Here is a 5,465-nt window from a genome sequence, read left to right as displayed (position 1 = left end):
GTATCTTGAGGCACATTAGTGTTCATTTTACATTAAAAAATCCTAGATTTAGTAGATCCATTTCAGACAAGAAAAAGTAGAAATACATTTGGTCTGTCTAGGGAAAATGAGAAGAGAACTTTAACTCTCAGTATTAAATACAATAAAACCATAACTTTTAAAGGATGGATTATTAAATATGTGTTTCTCATTAAAACTTAAATAATAGTAGTGACTAAAGTAATTAAATGTTATAAAACTTCTTTTAAAATATTCTGATTAATTAAAGCTTTCTATATAAAAGGAGTTGCCTCAAGTTCTTTCATCAGAAGGTGACAGAAGATGGATAGATAGGTACATAGATAGATAGATGGATAAATGATGGATAGATAGATAAATAGATAATAAGAGTTGTTGCAAGGACACCAGACTTGTGAAGTCAGATATATGCATTTAGTGAAGTTAACTTGGTAATCAGTGATATTAATGTGTATTCTGTAGTCCTTGAGTTTTATTTATGTCTGGAAAAACGTAACTTTATAAAAATACTAAATCTGTTATAAATAAAGAGAAAACAAAGCAGTCATGGAAAATATCATGTTGTGTTTAATGTAATACTGAGTTCTGCCACTGACTATACTGTCACTGAATTATGAAATGTTAGAAATAATGTCAGGAAACTTGACATATAAAAATATTGATATAAACTATTCAAGACATAAGCATAAATGATGTTTATTCAGTGATGCCAAAATGTACAAACCAGAGTATCTGATACAGTGATCTTAAATTCAAGAAGTAGGAAAAAATATGTTCAAGTCTGTAGCTGGTTCTCTATAAATAAATCATATTTCTATGAATAACTGTATGGACAGATCAATTCATGTAGCATAAAGTAAAGAAAGACAGTTTGATGGCTTTGTATCTATTTTATAAAACATTCTTCTTGCTAGATATGTGCAGTTCCTCACTTTTTAAATCATCTGTAATAATAGATATATATCTCTATTAAGAAGTGTATAACACCTAGGACTGTCCTACCTCAACACTGATGAACAGAAGTAAAGGAGCCTGATGGCCATTAAACAGTCAACATTATTTTGCTAAAGAGGAAATAGGGACACTGAGACGTAAAGCAATAGCTTTTCTCTTTAGCAGCTAGTGAATGTCAGAACTAGGACTAAAATCCAGATCTTAAACTATGACTTCAAACTATGTAAATATCTTTTTAAAAAAATAATCTGCTTATAATTGTCAAGTGCGTTATGTGTTCTCAATGGAAGTCATTAAAATATCCACATCATATTGTTAAGAGGTTTAAAGAGACCAAGCGATGGAATAGTTGCAAGGAGAAATTATTTCTACAGTTGAGCCCATGGCTACTGTGAACCAACAGTTAGTACAGAGATTTTTAGAGTAACATATTTTAAAATGCATAAAATTTTATCATGTAAAAATTAACAATAAATTTGTTTTAAAGATTTTCTCCATACCATTTTTAAATGACCATATGGAAAGATGAGTAATTGGATGATACAGGAATGGCTCACAAAATGACACCATTCTACCTCCTGATACATTATTTTCATAAGTTCCAAAAATACTACCATCAAAATTCTTGAGATAATCACTCCAGGTCCACTGCAATCATTACAAATGTTAACGCAGAAAGATCTAAATACCTGTACATTTAATATGGATGACAGGATTTGGTTAAATCAATAACAACTGAAAGTGGTTTTTCTCTACCTTTAATTGTCTGTGCTTACTTGATTCAATATTAAGATTAGCTCCAAACAATTTATAGAGGGCCATAAATTTCCACAAAATCAATGTCAGAGAAAAAGTTGAAAATGCTTTCATCTGAAGTAGAGATTCAAGTGAGACTTCCCATAGGGCTAGTTTAAAACAGATGCTTATATTCAGCACAAGCCCCCATGAGTTCCCCATGGGGAGGAACCTATTATGTGGGTATATGTCGAAGAAACTAGAAAAGTTACATAATTTTAATATGATTTTAAAAACTTTTTTTCTGCCGGTATCCCTGTGATAATAAACTTCTGAACATTCATGTTAAACACCAGCTTCAATTCTTGTTCCTTTGGAACACTTCCTTTGGAAGTGGAAAATATTGTAGTAGCAAAGCTCTGCAAGTTGTTTAATGCTCCCACTATTACAGGGTAGATATAGATGTAAAACCCCTTCTATGAAAGAATAGGGACAAAAATCAAAGAGACTGATGTTCACATGAGAGAAGATAGCACATTCAGTCTGAAGTCAGTACTGCCATGAGATTAGGTGGTCAAACAGACCAAGCCTTGTGTGCCCATGGAGTAAAGGACTGTGCTCATTTGCATACTGGACCTCAAAGTAAAAATTACAGTGGTTGGATTTAGTGCATCCACTATGGCAAATGAAAAAAAAAAAAAATAGTGGAAAATCTTTACTTTTTTTTTTTTGGTGATTTTAACTTTATAATTTCTATTTTTGTGCATGGTTTATAATGTTTTAGGGGTTTTGTTTTTGTTTTTGTTTTGTTTTGTTTTGTTATGTAAGTCACCATATAGTACATCCTTAGTTTTTGGTGTAGTGTTACATGATTCATTGTTTGCTTATAACATCCGGTATATTCCATGCAATCTGTGCCTTCCTAAAACCCATCACCAGGGTCACCCATCCCCTTACCTTCCTCCCTTCTAAATCCCTGTTTGTTTCCTGGAGTCCATAGTCTTTTGCGGTTTGTCTCCCACTCTGATTTCCCCCCTCTTCATTTTCCCTTTCCTTCTCCTAATATCTTCTATGCTACCCCTTATGGCCCACAAATAAGTGAAACCATATGACAACTGACTTTCTGTGCTTGACTTCTTTCACTTAGCATAATCTCTTCCAAGCCCATCCATGTTGATGCAAAAGCTGGGTATTCATCCTTTATGATAGTTGAGTAATATTCCATTCTGTATATGGACCACATCTTCTTTATCCATTTCTCTGTTAAAGAGCATCTTGGCTCTTTTCAGTTTGTCTGTTGTGGACATGGATGGTTTACGATATTTGTAACAAAACAATGCATCCACATGTACACTCAATCGCATATCAAAACAATAGCTAATAGTTGTTTTTCAGATATGGTAAATTAACAAAAGTGTTCAGATACCACTGCTTTGAAAGCAAGATGTGAAGCTTTCCCCAGAATGCAAAAAGTCTGGAAATTTTAAAAATCTTCAAAGAGTAGAAGAAAGAAGTAGAGAATTCAGTCCTACGTTGGTGACAAATCATGCTTAGGATATAGGCCTCAGCCTAGAAAATGTCTCTGGCAGAATGGAGGACCCAACAGGTAAAAAAGAAAACCCAAATTTCCCTAAATAGATAAGAAATTTATCTCATAGCAAGATACAATTATATATAAAACATAGAACAGGAAATACAGCAAGGAAACAGCCACTTATGATCTAGTACAAGAGGAAAACTAGTGCATAGGATACAGATGCAACACAAATGTGAAAAAATTCTGATGTGCTCCACTTTCAAGATTATACAAAATAAAGCTTAAAGCAGAAATACAGGAATACAAGTGGCTAAGAAAACATTGTGAACAAAGACAGGTTTGGTATTTCTGTTCTGTCTCTTATTATGAGACCTCAAATTTGTCACAAAATCTTTCTAATTATCTCAGTATTCTAAATCCTGACATCTGTGAAATGGCTTTCTCTCTGATTTCTTATAAAGAGTTAATAAAATTGTTTGTGAAATGTTCAGCTGATTGCCTGACACATTGTATATATTTGTTAGAAAACATATACAGATTTAATGCCTATTGTCAGAGATGATCAAGTTGGAATATAAGACACAGAAAAAAATATGTTTGAAAAATTAAGATGTCCACAGCATTGACTTTAGAAAAAGTACTTGATATCAAGTTAAGTAATGCATTTTTGGGTTGTCTTTAAAAGAGACATTTAGAGAAAGACTCACAAACAGGAGGTAGCCATGTGAAGAAGGAGGTAGTGATTATTAGAGATTTGCAGCCCCAAGCCAAGGAACTTGAAGCTAGAAAGGGTAAGGAAAGAAATCCTCCTTAGCCTCTAGTGCTAGTGCAGAACTATGAGAGAATAAGTTTCTGTTATTTTAAACTAGCAAGTGTGTGGTGACTGTTATGGCAGCCTTAGGAAACCAATATGACCGTTTCAAAAAATAAATAATTAATAATTTTAAAAATAGCACAGGGGTATTGCAAATATAATACATTTATTGAGCACAGTGTGCCTGCTGTATATCAAAACTGAGGATTCATAGAGGATGTAAAGATGAATAGCTCCTAGTAACGAGAAACATTTGAGACGTAGGTAATTCTTAAAGAATTTGTTTCTTAAACTTTTGTTTTTCTTTTAACTTTCATTTTCTGGACAATTTTTTAAAAAGGTCTTATTCTTAGTTGAGCTACCCATTTTTAAAGCTAAAATTTCTAGCATCTAGAGGTCTTGTTGGGAAGGAAAAACTTTTCCTCTACCCTCTTAGGCTCAGTATCTGGGACTGTGTGAAACAAAAGACAGATAAAGGGGAGAAAAGATTTACAATTTTTGTTAATATTTACATGTACTAGAGCTCATAGAAATGTGAAATTCAAAAAAGGAAAAGGAGCTTGAGCTTCAAGAGATCATAAACTATGGTAAAGTGATTACAGTATATATAGGGGAAGCTAATGAAAGATAAAGTTTATTTTAGTAAGGTTTATTTACACAGGCTTATCTTGCTTCCAGCTCTCTGTGTCTGATGATGAGTCACTGTCCTCTTTTTGTTAAGGTAGAGAGGGATACCTCCACAAAGAGAAGTTTATACCTTATGTTTAGGCAGAAAGGAGGACAGAGAACTCTTCCTTCATCTGTTGATTCTCTACTACTTTCATAAGAATCCATACACCAAAGTATTCTGAGGTGGCATATCCTGGACCCCTTCAATCCTAAACAGCTATCTTACCAAAGTTCTTGAACCACAAGTAAAATAATGAAATATATGAAAATACATATACTTACTACCATAATTTATAAGATTGTTATTATTATTTACTAGTTATGAAAAAGCTAAGTTTTTTTCTGTCTAAGGCTGCAATGGTATTTAAAGGTAAAGCCTGCAATCAAACTGGCACTTATCTGAATGAAGCTTGCCTTCTAAATCACTATTCTATTGCCATGTAACCTAGGCTTATATTTGCATAGCTTATTGTAATACAAGAAGTAATGAATCTGGTGGGGAAAAGTCATTTACATTTTCATTGTGTTCTCATCATATTTGGTTTCCATTTATTGCCTTATGCACTCAACTATAATTTTTGTTGTTACAAGGTTTAAATGCCAACAAACAGATAAGTGATAAACAAGTTCGCACAAGATTATCATTTCCTCTAGAAAGACATTCCTTAAAAATATTCCCTAGATGTTTAAGCAGCAGATGGTATCTAATAAGTTAAACTCCAGTGGCAGTCATGAGTG

The sequence above is a fragment of the Mustela erminea genome, chromosome 1 (assembly GCF_009829155.1).
Source record: "Mustela erminea isolate mMusErm1 chromosome 1, mMusErm1.Pri, whole genome shotgun sequence".
Classification (NCBI taxonomy): domain Eukaryota; kingdom Metazoa; phylum Chordata; class Mammalia; order Carnivora; family Mustelidae; genus Mustela; species Mustela erminea.
This window is presented reverse-complemented; position numbering follows the sequence as displayed.